The sequence below is a fragment of the Chlorocebus sabaeus genome, chromosome 1 (genome assembly GCF_047675955.1).
Source record: "Chlorocebus sabaeus isolate Y175 chromosome 1, mChlSab1.0.hap1, whole genome shotgun sequence".
In the NCBI taxonomy this organism is placed as follows: Eukaryota; Metazoa; Chordata; class Mammalia; order Primates; family Cercopithecidae; genus Chlorocebus; species Chlorocebus sabaeus.
The window spans coordinates 28,464,346-28,480,581 of NC_132904.1; the positions used below are offsets into that span (position 1 = coordinate 28,464,346).

The window sequence follows — 16,236 nt, forward strand, 5'->3', positions numbered from 1 at the left end:
ACCCCACTCCCCAGGTTCAAACCTGCACCCCCTTTATAGCCCACCATCACTCGCTCAGAGAGGCCCTCCTTTCTCCTCACCCCTGATTAGGTTCCATTACCCCAGAGAGCACCCTCCCTACCTCCTTCGTCATCTTGTCATAATCTGCCTTAATAAATGACTACAGAATTATTTGTTACAGTTTTGTAAGGCCCATAAGGGCAGGCACTATCTGTCATGTTCTCAGGTACATCCCCAGGGCTTAGCACAGGGCTTAGTGAAGCAGGAATTCCATAGATATTCTCTGAATGAGTAAATGAGCCAGGTGTATGTGAAGCATCACTGCTAAGAGACAGCAACTATAAGTAGGTTTCGGCTCAGAACACCAACATTTAAAATTACATGGGCATTTTGGGAGGCCAAGGCGGGTGGATCACCTGAGCTCAGGAGTTCAAGACCAGCCTGGCCAACATGATGAAACCCTGTCTCTACTAAAAATACAAAAATTAGCCAGGCGTGGTGGTGGGTGCCTGTAGTCCCAGCTACTCGGGAGACTGAGGCAGGAAAATTGCTTGAACCCAGGAGGCGGAGGTTGCGGTGAGCCAAGATCACGCCATCGCACTCCAGCCTGGGTGACAAGAGCAAAACTCTACCAAAAAAAAAAAAAAATTACATGGGGCTTCACCATGGGTAAACACCAGGGTATTGAAATCTGACTCACTTGGCTTCAAATCCAGCCTCTATAGCTTATTAGCTGGATGACCTGCGTACGTTCCTCGTAGGCTCTGAATTTTCAGTGTCCTTGTCTGTCAAATGGTTGCAATGCTTAAGTGCATGTTGTTAAGATGAAACTGAGATAACCTAGATCATGGCCTGGCCGTGAGTAGAGGCCCAAAAAGCTATAGTTATTATTAATATTTTTAAACAACGTTGTGTTCTTCGCAAAACTCTCTTAGGCTTCACAAGGTGATGGGTGGTGGGGTTGGGGGAGACAGGCACTCGCACGCATCGTTGGAGGGAGAGCACTCTGACTTGACTGCTGTGGAAGGAAATGTGACAAGATCTATCTAAGTGACAAAGGCCATACCCTCTAACCCAACAAATCTATTTCCAAGAATTTTATTCAAGGCACATCAAGTGGCTTATGTAACATGGGTTTTACTGCAGCTTTGTTTATAACAACAATGAGCTGGAAATAACCTAAGTGCTCCCCCACAGGGAACTGGCCATATGTAAACTATGGTGTCCCATATACTGGAAGGCAAAGCAGCTCTAAGAAAGAGCTGACCTTGGGCCGGTCGCGGTGGCTCACACCTATAATCCCAGCACTTTCGGAGGCTGAGGCGGGTGGATCACGAGGTCAGGAGATAGAGACCATCCTGGCTAACATGGTGAAACCCCGTCTCTACTAAAACTACAAAAAATTAGCCAGGCGTGGTTGCGGGCACCTGTAGTCCCAGCTACTCCGGAGGCTGAGGCAGGAGAATGACATGAACCCGGGAGGCGGAGCCTGCAGTGAGCTGAGGTCTCGCCACTGCACTCCAGCCTGGGCAACAGAGCAAGACTCCATCTCAAATAAAAGAAAAAAAAGAAAGAGCTAAACTTGAATGAAAGAAAGGCTAAACACAGAGCCATGTGTACATTATGCTACCATCTATGTAAAAAAGATAAAAAAGAGCATTTACCCTTTTCATTGCATGTGCGTAAAATGTCTCTGGAAGGGCAAACCGGCAACAGATAACACTGGTTTCCCCCAGGGCAAGGAGCTGGGTAGCAGGAACACAGTAGGGAAGTCTTTTCTCTACAAGCCCTTTTGGACTTTTTGAATTCAGAAACATGAAAATGCCTTACTTCTTCAAATAAATAAGTGTAAAGGCAATAGTGACTCCCCTAACCTCCCTTCCACAAAAGGAAGACAACAAATAAAGGTCATATGATTTCTTCAAAGTCACCCAGCTGTTAGGAGGAAGTCAAGATTCAGCTTCTGATCCCAAGTTGGACTCTAGCAATGACAGTTCATTCATTTGACACCAATTTTATTTATTCAGCATTTATTCCACAACAGGAGTGACCCTGTGCAGGAACATATGGGCTAGCAAATAAACACTGGCAGAAAAAGTAGATGAAAGGAAGAACCAATTTCTTTTCTTTTTTCTGCACTATGCATCATAAACAGGCCAAAAGGGCCAGGCAGGGACCAGCTTAGGGAGTGAGGCAGGTGTGGACGGTAAGCTTGCTTTACTACCAGCACCTGCCCTGGCTAAAGGAGGCAGCCGCTACTCAATCCGATCCGGTGTTTGCCATCTTCGGATATAAGCCTGGTTTTGCCAGATCTGATATTTCCCAGGAAAAGCCAAAAATCCAAATTTTTAGAAACGTGAAATCACTGGATTTGTAAGTGTTGGCAACTAATTCACCAGGCCAACCAGCACTTTGAAGGCCAGACATGTAGGTTTGTGGCCTTTCCTCCACCCCCATCACAGCTGCAGCCTCCAGTCTTCTTAGAGCTTTTATGCAGGGCCTAAGCCAGGTATAAGGTAAGCCCGCACTAATCAGTCCCTGTGGCCTTGGGCAAGTCACTTCCCTTCTCTGGGTCTGCTGACTCACCAGTTAATTAACGGTTTGGCCCAGCTGATGGCCACGATGATCTTTCGCCATCTCTGGCTGTGCATTCAGCCCCTACCCTGGGAGCCATACACACTGAGAACCTTTGAGAGAGGAGGCAGGGACTGACACCCTAACACAACACAAACTCAGAACCCTCCCTCAGCCATGCTTGAACTCCCACCCACCACATTATCTAATTCACCAGCCTCTTAACTTAGCGGCTGTCTTAACTCACTCTCAACCCATTATCGATGTCTCTACGAAGCCTTATGTATGACATACTCCCTCCCCTATGTATTATATACACACCCAGATACAGGGTAAGCCAGCAGCACCCAAGATATTGCTAAAGGAAACACACAGAAAGCAGAACCCTCCAAGCCAGCAGAGGAGACTAGATCTGGACCTGCCCCAGGGCCAGACCACTGGATGGAAACTAGATCACAAGTAAATTTTCAAAAGTGGTGGGGCCATTTGGTCAAATCAGTTGTTTACCATGGCTATTTTATTATCATTATGACTGCTGATTAGAATAATATTAACTATCATCAGAGGCTGGCCAGGATGGTCAGGACTGTGTCAAGCCTCTATTTGCATCTATTACCTCAGTTAATTTCTACTCTGAACCAATGAGGTAGGTTTCATTAGGCTCGTTTTGCAGATGAAGAAACCGAAGCATAGGGATTCACTTGCCCAAAGGCAGAAGACTAGGAAGGGGGACCAAGAGGCAAATCCTGTATGATTTCAGAGCCTGAACTCCTGACCCCTCTGTTTTAAACAATGCTCGTGTGTGCCACACACAAAGCTGAGAGATTAAACGCCACCCATTGCTTCCCTTCATAAACATCACCCATAGCTTCTTACCTTAGAGCAAGAGGACTCTGCCCCTCAAGCAAGGAGTCTTTGTTTCCTTGTGGCACCCACAGACCAGGCTGCAGTTGTTGTGTTTATTTACTTGTTCAGTGTCTGATGAGCCCTGACAGGATGGAAACTCCTTAAAGGCAAACATCTTGCCCGTCTTGTTCACTCTCATATCCCGGTGTCTAGCATGGCACTGAGCACATAAAAGGTACCCAATAAATATTTTTATTGTATTTATTTTTAACATATTTTTAATTATTTGTACTTTTTTTTTTTGAGACAAAGTCTCACTCTGTCACCCAGGCTAGAGTATGGTGGCACAATCACAGCCCACTGCAGCCTTGACCTCCTGGCTCAAGCAATCCTCCCACCTCAGGCTCCTGAGTAGCTAGGACTACAGGTGTGTACCACCACACTCAGCTAATTTTTTGTAGAGACAGGTCTTGCTGTGTTGCCCAGACTAGTCTTGAACTCCTGGCCTCAAGTGATCCTTCCATCGTGGCCTCTCAAACTATTGGGATTACAGGTGTGAGCCACCATGCCTGCCCAAATACTTTTAAATGATGGAATAAAAGGTGCACTTCCAAGTCACCAGGAAGAGTGGCCTTCCCTTTCCTGAGAGATCAGAATAATTTTCTTTGCTGCTGACTAAACTTGGGTTCACCTAAGCATTATTGTCCACAGGGACGTAGACCTGGGCCACATGGGTGAGCAATCCTGAGTCTTTTTGCTGGTCAGTGGAGCCTACAGACATAGCAGAGCAGAAGTGCCTGCTGCATAGCATAGCACATTTGTTTCTATTAAGGACCAATCTTTGCAACTCTTAGGAGACAACAGCTGGCCAAGGAATGAACACTGACTCTTACAAACAAGCAAATGTTAAGGGTCAACTGTGAACTATGGAAAGGGCTCAACAGGAGGCAAGAGACAACTTTCTCAGGAGCTACTGGAAACCGAGTGCAGACAGAAGAGTCTGAGAGTCCAAACTGGCGCAACAATAAATATTAGGGCAAACAGGATACACACTCAAGTGTTTATATCTGCTTAACAGTGTTCACTAAGTGTCCACAGGATTCAGAAAGCTGACAATTTGGACGCACCTAGAAGTCATTATATCATCACGTCATCATCGCATTGGCCTGCAAGCCACTGTATAATCACCAGAAAAATCCCCTTCTGTGGTACAAGTTAAGCAAAGCTGTGGGAAATAACCACACATCTTATTTACTCATCTATAAGCCCACTTTAAGTATCAAGTTTCTTGGAGTGCATATTGTCTGGTGTGGCCCACAAATGTCATCCAGAGTGATTCTACAGCGCCTACCAGATGGTAAGCCAAAAAGTCTAGACACAAGCAGTAGCTAAGACTGACCATTACGTGAGTGAGTAATTACATTTCTGACATGTAACGTATATAAAACCCTGGTGAGGGAAAGAGTAGTCAAAAGCTACAGTCTGGCAGCCAACAAGAGTTTTAAGTGTGGGAAAATGTGCTCTAGATTAAAATGTGCAACTTTAAAAAATTAGCTCCACTCTCTCACTGCAGAAGTAAGATAAAATGTTTTTTTCATAAGAAACGGAGATGAGGCTGGGTGCAGTGCCTCACACCTATAATCCCAGCACTTTGGGCGGCCAAAGTGGGAGAATCCCTTGAGGCCAGGAGTTTGAGACCAGCCTGGGCAATATAGCCAGATCCCATCTCTACAAAAAATAAAAAAATATATAGCCAGGCACGGTGGTCCATGCCTGTAGTCATACCTACTCAGGAGGCTGAGGCAAGAGGATCCCTTGAGCCCAGGAGTTCAAGGCTGCAGTGAGCTATAATCACGCCACTGCACTCCAGCCTGTGTGACAAAGTGAGACACTATCTCCAAAAAAAAAAAAATAGAAAAGAAAAGAAAAGGAAAGGAAGGAAGGAAGGAAGGAAGGAAGGAAGGAAGGAAGGAAGGAAGGAAGGAAGGAAGGAAGGAAGGAAAAAGAGAAAGGAGAGGAGAGGAGAGGAGAGGAGAGAAGAGAAGAGAAGAGAAGAGAAGAGAAGAGAAGAGAAGAGAAGAGGAAGAAGAAGAAGGGAAGGGAAATTTCTTCTCAGGTAGTATAGCCAGGTATAACAGGCATTGATAGAGACTCAGAAAACTGATGAAATATCCACATATGATCATTTCATGGACGTAATGAGTCCAATTCAAGCCCATTTAACTCAACCAAACATCAGAGTGCCCACTGGATGCCAGGATCTGAGTAAAGGAAGTTACAGGGGGCAAAGAAGAATAAATTATCTTCCCCCAAGGAGCTCAGAATTTCTAAGGAAATATCCAAAAGTAATACTATAAATGCAAGAAGACACCAAGGGCTGTAACTGAAGATGGACAACTGAGACAAGATTGAGGCAGAAAGGTTAACTCATATTCTAGAGTTACAAAACAAAGCTAATGAAAGGTCAACTGAAAACTACAGGTTCTCCACTTCCTTGCCCATAAGTCTAACGAATATGGGGCCTGGAGAATGGAAAGGAAATGTTGAGAAGGAAAACAAGCTTTCATATGTAAGAAGTTTTAAAAGTTCAAGGTGTATTCAAGTCTTAACTATGAGAGACCAGGTGTAGGATGAAAACATCACATTTCAACAAATATCTAGGGAGTACCTACTACCCTTGCCACAAAGATGAGCCAGATATGGCTCCTACAATAATATAATAATAAAAGGGAATAGTAATTGGTCATGATTAAAGAAAAAGACAGGGGTGGCCGAGGCAGGTGGATCACCTGAGGTCAGGAGTTTGAGACCAGCCTGGCCAACCTGGTGAAACCGCATCTCTACTAAAAATACAAAAATTAGCTGGACATGGTGGCAGGTGCCTGTAATTCCAGCTACTCGGGAGGCTGAGGCAGGAAAATCACTTGAACCTGGGAGGCAGTGGTTGCAGTGATCCAAGATTGCACCATTGCACTCCAGCCTGAGCGACAGAGCAAGACTCCATGTAAAAAAAAAAAAAAAAAAAAAAAAAAGAAAGAAAGAAAGAAAAGAAGAGAAGAGAAAAGAGAAAAAAAAAAAGAAAAAAGAAAAGAAAAGAAAAGAAAAAGACAGGAAAGCCTAAAGCTGGGATGGGAAACAATGCTTACAGCAGACCAAAGCAGAGAATGTGAACAAGCTTAGCGGGCCAGGTGGGGAATGTGGCAAACTAAAGAGTGTCCTCAGATTCCTTTTGGTTTATTACAGAAAAGCTGAAAACCTGTGTTCAGATGTCAACTCTCCCAACTTTTAAATACTGGAAAAATCATCTTGTTTTCTTCTTTTCCCCAAAATACAATGCAAGCCAAACAGTACATGTCTGATGCCAAAGTTTGGCCCATGGGCTGCCAGTTTTAGACCCTTGCATGAGACTGAGTGGGGACAAATGTACACAGCTGTTGACTGTGAGGGCCAAAGGAATGATGAAAAGACATATTGTGAAGGTTACAGAGCTAAGTCTCAAGAAAAAGAAATACAGCCCTGGGGAAAAAAAGTAATTGAACCAAAAAAATTAAACTCCAGAGGCCTGTGGTATAACACTTGCCACTAACATCTGCATAGCACTTTATAGTTACTAAAGCTCTTCCTCATGTTATCCCATTTGACCCCCAACAATCCTAGGAGGTGGACACTATTATTATTCCTATTTTAGAATTGGAGAGTTTCTGGTTCAGAGCATTTAAGCAACTGTGTGGTCCCATAGCTATGGAGGGATAACACCAGAACTCAGGTGTAGATCTTGTACTTTTTCAGACTCTCAAAGAGAAGAATTCCAGGCCATCTCTATCACCTGATTTTTAAAGAATATAGATTCCTGGGCCCTCCCCTAGTGATTTTCATTCACTGGGTCCAAGATACCTAAATTTGTACTTTCCAGATATCTTCCAAGTGATTCTGATGTACAACTAGGCTTGGTAACACTGGTCTAAACCAATGTCCTCAACTAGGGGCGATTTTGTCCCACTGCCTGGAGACACTTTTTGATAGTCATAACTATGGGAGTGGGGGGTGCTATGGGCATCTAATGGGTAGAGGCCAAGGATGCTGCCAAAAATCCTACTATGCACAGGACAGCCCCCACAACAAAGAATTATCTGCCAAAAACATCAATAGGGCCAAGGCTGGGAAGCCCTGACCAAGGATCTAGCACCCTGCTACCCACATTGTGATCTGGGAACCAACAGAATCAACATTGCCTGGGAGCTTCTTAGACATTCCGGCCCCAGCCCAGACCTACTGAATCAGATTCTGTGGTTTAACAGCATCTCCAGGGGACGCACGTGCACTTTCAGAAGCACAGCTCTAGACCTCGCTACCTTGGCCATCAAGGAATTTTAGAACAGAATGGAACCTTAGTGGTAGGCCAAAGTCATTACTTTGTAAATAGGGAAACTGAGGCCCAGAATAACTGAACAACTCACCATGGTCATACAGCTTGCTCATGGCAGAGCTGAGATCAGATTGCAGATCTCAATTCCTCAACCTGTGTTATCTCCATGATGCCCGTTAGGACCAAAATGAGGGCTCGTTCAACAATCCTGCCTCTCTGAAAAGTTGATACCAACCTTGGTGGGAAGCTTTTCTTTTGTTTGAGACGGAGTCTCACTCTGTCACCCAGGCTGGAGTGCAGTGACGCCATCTTGGCTCGCTGTAGCCTCTGCCTCCTGGGTTCAAGCGATTCTCCTGCCTCAGCCTCACCAGCAGCTGGGACTACCGGCACGCACCACCATGCCCGGCTAATTTTTTGTATTTTTAGTACAGACACGGTTTCGCCGTGCTGGTCAGGATGGTCTCGATCTCCTGACCTCATGATCCACCCACCCCGGCCTCCCAAAGTGCTGGGATTACAGATGTGAGCCACCACGCCCAGCTGGTGGAGAGCTTTTTTGAGGCCTGAAAGGAATCTATTGTCCTGTTGGTGAATAATTAAAAAAAAAAATAATTATCCCAAACACCACAAAAGAGTACCATGTTTACCCAGCAATTCAGCCTGCGAGATGTTTTACAGGGAAAGCGGCCATACTGCTCCCATAGTGGTGATGTCCAGGAGCTAGCATGATGAAACCGTTCTCCAAAATGACGGCAGCAGTCAATATGGTCTCCCCAAAGACATCTGGGGAAAGATGTTCAACCAGTTCTAAATAAGTATTTAGAATTAAATGGCAAGCGTAAAAGGGTTTACACCAAGGATTTATGTGGCTGAGGTCATAAGCAGGTTGTGACAGGGTTTGAGACAGCCTAGTTCAGTCTGATACAGACACACATCAGAGCCAATGGTAGATTTTCTCCCCCTCCCCACCCACCGCTACCCTGCCCTCTGTCCTTGGGAAGAAGACAAAAACAAATCCTTTCAGCTATTCTTCCAGGCTTAACTTAAGCCAACATATACTCCAATTCCTAAACAGCTGAGTGCAATGCAGTCCCTTAATCCTGGTATTTGCTGGAAACCCAACTGCTGTCAAAGATGCCATCAACAAAATACGGGACGCATCCTGTGTCGAAAAGAACCAGCAAAGTTGGAGAAAGTTCTGTAATAGGAAAAGTGGAAGCATTGCTGGCATTTGGCAACCAACTAAAGTAAAACCAGAATATTGATGTGTGGGTGAGGGAAATATATTCACACCTCAAAATTGAGGAGAGAAAAAGAAGAATGAAAGCTTTGCGAGTTTAATACATGAGTAAATACATAATTTTATGTAACATATAATTATATGCTAAATAAATGGAACAAATAATAATGGCAGGTTGTTTGGAGGGGGTAGATGTTTATCAGGTCTTCCCTCAGGCCACAGTCAGACGGGTTTCTACCGCTCTCCACAAACCCTTCTAGCTGAGCCTAGCTGTGAGCTTCTGCTTTTTAATGAAGTTAGTATATAGTGATGTCACTTATTACCCTGCTCCAGAAATGCAATATTTTTTAAAAGGGGGGGCAAGCAGAGAATGTCCTCTACACATTTGAAGAATATATATAAAAGCCTCTAAAATCTCAGAATATGTTACAGCTGGAAATTTCAGGGAGTTTAAAAAAAAAGTCAGCTTAAATTGAATAGACTGTTTAAATTCTTAGTTGATGGTAATTAGGGAGCAAGTGGCATTTCTTTAAACGCTGCTAGACAGAACTTAATCCAATTTAGGTAATCACTAACCTTTGCTTTTTTTCTCTTTCTCTCTCCCGTACATGAAATCCAAGGATTGATCTATAAAGGCCATAAACTGGCAAAGCATAAAAAAAGAATATTTAAAGAGGGAGACTGGGTGACTGGAACCTCAAAGGGCCAAGTCTAATTAAAATGGAAACAGGTCTCACAGGCTCCCTAATTTGTATTGACTATAAAGCCAACACCGACCAGCAGAAGACATCGGGAGGGAGGTGGAAACACTTCCCACTCTTCTCTTCTGGGAACCTCGTCTGGTGTGTTCTGCAGTGTGACAGCCATCCTCGCCCAGGCCAATGCTAGTAATTCTCTATATTCACAATAACTACAGGGTGTGACTTTCCTCATTCTGTGGCATCACTACTGTAAGAATTATCCAGACTATCCCTTCAGGCTTCATTGTTCACCCACGTCCTGTCCCCTCATTTTACAGTCCCTGAATAGCTCCAGCCTTGACTCCTGATCCAGAAACTTCCGATTCAGAAACTTCCATGTGAACCACTAGGATTTTCTTGAGAACTTGGGACCCTGGATTCTCCATGGAAGGCCTTCAAGGGTAGATATCAAAATGTACTCAAAAGAGCAAGACGCTTGAGTTCACGGCTGTGTGACACTGGGAGAGTAACAACCCTCTCTGAGCTTCCGTTTTCTCATCTGAAAATACAGAAAATAACACCTTCCTGCCTGGCTTGTTGGGAGGCACAAATACCATTACCATAGCTATACCTGGCTCACAGAAGTTGCCCAATAAATAAGTCAGCTCATTTGCTTTAACTGTACAAGTTACAAAGTAAATCTTGGATCCCCAGGTACTGACAAAAATGTGAATTAACTCAAGTTCACCTCTGATGCCCCATCACTGCCATCCGTCCCCCTCCTTGGCTCCATGTGAAATCTCTTGTAAAACAGTGCTTTCTGCTTATCGGGGTACTGCTCTCTTTGTTCCCCAATTCCAAAACCAGTTTTATGTACAAAATCCACAAAATATTTTATTCCTATATTTCAGCAACTAACATATTAATTCACACTGACTTGCTAACAAACGGTCATTTCTACAAGCACTGCCTTTAACATGTATTTACATTTTACATACAGAGAGGCAACTCTTGAGAACAAACCTTCAATGATGAACATTAGACATTGTAGGGATCTTTCAGAGGAACTCACACACTATTTTTCAAATCAATTCTGTATTGGGTCTAGCTCTGCAGAAAGAATGAAAAGGAAAAAGGCTGCAATTTAAGAGAGATTTCAGCATATTTTACCTTGTACGAAAGGAACAGCCACAGGAAAACAGACACATGCACACCTACAAATCATTAGTACGGAGAAATCTGAAAAAAATGAAGTAATCCACAAAGTCCTCACTGAATTCAATTCTCTAAAGAGAAATGGCTTTAATGTTGAAGATACACTAAGTCAAGGAGCAAAGTGAGGATTATAATTTAGGTCTGGACTATTAGCAAGAGATTTTCAGATAATCAGTGTAAAGGTTTTCTAAAGACAAGATTAGGGCTTTTTTCCCCAATAACTGAGCCAATTTGTAACACTCTGTTAAAATTTAAAAATAAATAAAAAACCATCAATCTAATCAGCTATAATGTGAGCTAATCAACAATGGAGAATTGAAGGGAAAGACACCTCCAGACTACAAGTCCGGAGTAACAAATCTGTAATCCATTCTCAGCTCCATCCCTGTGTTTATGGCCTTAGGCAAATTACTTAAATTCTCCAAGCCTCAGTGGGCTCATCTATATGATAGCGATATTACAGTACCTATATCGTTGTTTGCATGAGGAGTATATAATATTATCAAAGTCTTTCAGTGCAAAGTTTAAAACATCTTAAGACCTCAAGAGGTGTTTGCACCTTTCCCCTTTTTAAAACAAGTGGCACATATTGTAATGTTCAAACACAGAACATTATTCAAATCTCACCCACAGAAATAAATATCTATCCATGGCCAGCTGGACCTGAAAGAAACGAGGTCCCGCCCTTGAGAAACAAACTAGTCTAAATCAAGCCTTTTTTGACTTTCTTATTTCTAGTGCCTTTCTTCTTTTACGTGTTAATGGTTCCAGTTGTTAGAAGCATCAGTAACATACTCAAAGAGCGATGGTTGCAGTTGGAAAAACTGAAGACAACTTTGGGGATTGATGAAGCATCACTTCCCTTATCTGCAAGGCTACATTCTACAGAAACCGCTCTAAACAGCACCCTTGATCCTGATTCTAGGGCTGCAACCAGAGAAGACTAATCAGCCAGGTTCCACAGACAGGAGCCCTGCACCTTCCTCAGTCGACCTGGGAACCTTACCAGGGACTAAATTTTAAATGTGGCTAAATTAGTTTCTGCAAGCTCCATTTCCCCTCCTGACCCGCTAGCTGCTTCGTGTTGTAACAGCGCCTTCCACCCCAGAGCAATTTACCACAGCTCAGCACTTTGACATTTTGCAGTATGTAGGGCAATGAAATGTCATGACTGCAAATTTCTACGGTGGTCAGGATCACCAAAGAGAGGTCAAAAAGGATAGTCTCGCGGGCTTGATCAGCAAGGGTCCCTTGAGGATGGTGGGGGATTGAAGGCGTCCATTGGGCCGGTGGCATCCCTTTGATCCTTAGTATGGGTCATCTGAATGTGCACGTGTCGTCTGGGCAACAGGTCCAGAACTCCGCCCAAGCAGGGAAGCCCGGAGATTCCAGCCCAAAGTTTTTTCCACGCGGGTCTCCGGGGCAGACGTGCAGCTCAGACGCAGCGCGTGAACCTTTCGTCTTGTGGAGCGCATCGCAGTAATTGAAACCTTGCACACCGCAGGACTGCCGTGGCGTCTATAAATACTCACCGCCTAACTGCTGACAAACAAAACGCGGGCTCCCGGCACCGCGGAGGAAGAGGCGGCGGCGGCATGTGACCGAGGACAGGGGCTGGGTAGAACTGGGGGAAACCCCTATTGCCAGACAGGAAGGCATCCCAGAGCTGATTCCTGAAGCAGTTAGCAAGCACACAGCCTGGTCCCACCCCCCCGGGCGGCGGCCTCTAGGAAAACGGGCCGAAGGGTTGGGCAGGCAGGGTCCTAGCTGCCGGGGCGGGGCCCCCAGAGCGCCCCCTGCGTGCAGCGAGCCCGGCGTGCGCGCACAGTAGGCGCGCAGAGGAAAGTCTCGCCGTAAGGCAGGCAGGCGGGAGAAATAAAACCGAAGGGGGATACTGCGGCCTCCCAGCGCGGGGTCCGCAGCTGGGCCGTGCCAGGGCTCGCTCGCAGCCCATCCCGGCGGGGTCCCCGCGGGATGGGCCCTGGCCCGCCCTAGTCCGCAGAGCGCGCGTGTGCAGCAGCGCACGGGACAAAGTGGCTCCCTTCCCTGCCCTTCTCTCCCACGCCTCCTTCCAGAAAAACGGGGAAGGCCGGGAAAAGGCTGTTGCAGGCGCGAAATCACCCGCGCTTAAGCGGGGACAGCTCTTTAGATTTGCCCCCAAGACCGAGAAAAAGAGAGTCAAACAAGCCGACTTTCTTTTTCGACCTCCCGGCTCAGCCTAGGTCCTCCCAGCTCAGCCTAGGTCCCATGATCACCAGCATCCCCATCCCACCCCACGGCGGTACCTCAGCCACCCTAAACAGCAGACCGGCAGCGTGGCCTGCCCACCGCCCCACCATGGTGGTCGCGAGTAGGATCCCCTACGCCTGCCTGCAGCGTCCGATTGAAGGATCCTTAACCGTGCAGGAGTTCCCACCTGGTTGCCCCCCAAATGTGACACTTTTCCCCAGCTCCTCCCCGCGACCCCCGCCACGCCGCGCCCAGTCAGATTAGTACGCGGTAATTTTCTGCTCAATCCTGCGCGGTTGCTGAGCCTATGACTCCAGCCCCTCCCAGAGACGCCCCCCACCCACCACTCACCTCCTTGGGATCTCCGGCGTGAATCACACCGAGTCGCGCACACCCGCCGCTCGCCTCCGCCCGAGACTCCGCGCGCCTAGGAAAAAGTTTCCGGTCTTCCCGAGGAAGTTTTCTCACCGGGGAGAAATGAGCGACCTGGATGGTTCTCCCCGTCGCGCTCTGCCCAGCTCTCCCTCCCTCCCTCCCTCCTCCCTCCCTCAGCTCTGCCCTCCGATGGGGTCTCGTCCAGCCTCGGTTCCTCTCCAGAGCGAGTCAACAAACGCATCGGCCGCGGAGCTCCTACAGCCGGGCTGGTGACACGTTTCCCTCCTCTCTCATCTTACAGCCTCCTCCTCCTCTTCCTCCTCCCCCTCCTCCCTCTCCTCCCTTCCTCCTCCTCCCACTTTTCCTGTCCCGGGCACCTCGCTTTAGTTTCTCTCCAACGGCCCCCACCTCACTTCACACCATCCCACTCCTCCTCCCCTTCAGCAACTCTCACTCGGCTGGGGAGAGCGGAGAGGGGGGCCCTGCACTTAAATCCAGTTCAACAATTTCAGGAAATCCAAACTTTTTGACTTAACCAAAAAAAAAATAAAATAAAATAAAATACCAAGGAGGATGCAGGTCAAGGGAGCTCTGTGCTTGTGTTTCTCTCACACAAAGGGAGATGTGCAGCCCCCCGGCCCCGCTGCCGGGCAGTGGGAAACTGTCAAACCAAGAGGTGATTCTGGGGCTCACTTGAAAGGAGCAGGGCAGAGCTGAATAGAGGACTGTAGCCTGGAAGGTTTTTTAAATTATTATTTTAATTTAATTTTTTTTTTTTTTAAGGAATAGTCCCTAGGGCGATTCCAGAAGTTGTTTCAAGTGCATTAATGAAAATATAATGCAAGTGAAATCTTTCCCCTGTTTGCAAATTCTTTTAAAGCTCCCAAACTCATTTTCTAACTGCAGGTTTAATGAATTGGAGGGTCCTTCAGAGTTTGAATACCACAGAAAACCAACAAGCCAAAAATTAAAAACAATGCATAATTATTTTGAAGACTGTTCGTGTGTGTGTGTGTTTTGTTTTGTTTTGTTTTTTTGCAGGTGTTAAGAATTTAGTGCAGCTGTTTGCAGGACTCACTACTTGCATCATTTCACCCTATGGTTGAGCAGGAAATACTTTAAAAATGCTGCCCGATCGCACATCACACGTAGGCTTTGAAACCACAGTGACATTTGCTGAAGAAAAAGATGTGCGTGTCCTTTTATCTCAAAACTGAGCAAGACTCATTTTCATTTTTTGATTTGGTCATTGCGACCCTACAAAACCTACGTGTTAGGGTTGTTGTGGGCATAGGAGCGGGTTGAGGAAGTTCTGGGTGTCTCATTTGTCCTGTGATATTAAGTAAAGCTAAAAGATCCTCAACGGAAGCCCTAGAATGATAAAGGGCTTTAAATTTCATCCCAGGAATCACACACAATGAAAGAGACTGGGCATGGGACACATGCCTGGGAAACAATTTTTTTTTTTTTTTTTTTTTTTTTTTTTTTGAGACATTTCCCCTCTGTCATCCAGGCTGGAGTGCAGTGGCATGATCTCGGCTCCCTGCAACCTCCAACTCCCTGCGTTCAAGCAATTCTCATGCTTCAGCCTCCAGAGTAGCTGGGATTACAGGCATGCACCACCATACCTGGCTAATTTTTGTATTTTTAGTAAAGACAGGGTTTCACCATATTGGCCAGGCTGGTGTAGAACTCCTGACCTCAAGTGATCCACACGTCTCTGCCTCCCAAAACGCTGGGATTACAGGCATAAGCCACCGTGCCTGGCCAGAAACTGAGAGGACAAAGAGCAGGGAGGAGACGTAAAAGAGGCTGGTCTGAGGGATTAAGAGCCGAAGCCTGGAGCCAAAATGGCAAGGTCTCTACAGCAGCTCCTCTTCTTCCCGTCCTCTGGTTATTAGCCGTTACTTAACTTTGTTGTGCCTCAGTTTACTCATACGAAAATGGGGATAAAAGTAGTAGCTATGTCTTAGGATGGCTATGAGGATTTAGTGAATTCATACAGAAAAAAATGCTTAGAAGCCCTGCTGGGGTTCAAAGGATATTAAGCTATTATTATTCCTATCATTATCCCTAGGGCCAGGGAAGAGGAAAGGGAGCTAGTTCTATGCGGCTGCAAGGAGATCAGTCTGGGAACATCCATTCTACATTGCTAACTCTCTCATCTCCTTCAAGTCTTATTTCAATGAGACCTACCCTATTCCACCTATTTAAAGTTGTAATTCGCCCCTCACTCCCAGTCTCCCTCATTCAACTCTGCTTTATTTATTTATTTATTTATTTATTTTTTATTTATTTATTTATTTATTTTTTGTAGCATCTATCACCTTGTAACATATTGTATGGTTTACTTTAAGAAAAAATTATGGCTGGGTGTGGTGGCTCATGCCTGTAATCCCAGCACTTTGGGAGGCCGAGGCGGGTGGATCACGAGGTCAGGAGTTCAAGACCAGCCTGGCCAACATAGCGAAACCCCCATCTCTACTAAAAATACAAAAATTAGCCGGGCATGGTGGTGGGTGCCTGTAATCCCAGCTGCTCAGGAGACTGAGGCAGAGAATTGATTGAACCTGGGAGGTGGAGGGTGCTGTGAGGTGACATCACACCACTGCACTCCAGCCTCTGAGACAAAGAAAGAGAGAGAGAGAGAGAGAGAGGGAAGGAAGGAAGGAAGGAAGGAAGGAAGGAAGGAAGGAAGGAAGGAAGGAAGG

The 16,236-nt window shown here is 45.8% G+C and overlaps 1 protein-coding gene across 1 annotated transcript in view; it reads right to left on the reverse strand.

Annotated features, from left to right (window-relative positions):
* PRR5L (proline rich 5 like) overlaps positions 1 to 13,667 on the reverse strand; it is a 93,851-nt gene extending 80,184 nt beyond the window's left edge. The window contains exon 1 of the mRNA XM_037999513.2: positions 13,502 to 13,667. The gene's annotated coding sequence lies outside the window, so the exon portion shown is untranslated. The remainder of the gene's footprint in view (positions 1 to 13,501) is intronic.
* Positions 13,668 to 16,236: the final 2,569 nt, after the last annotated feature.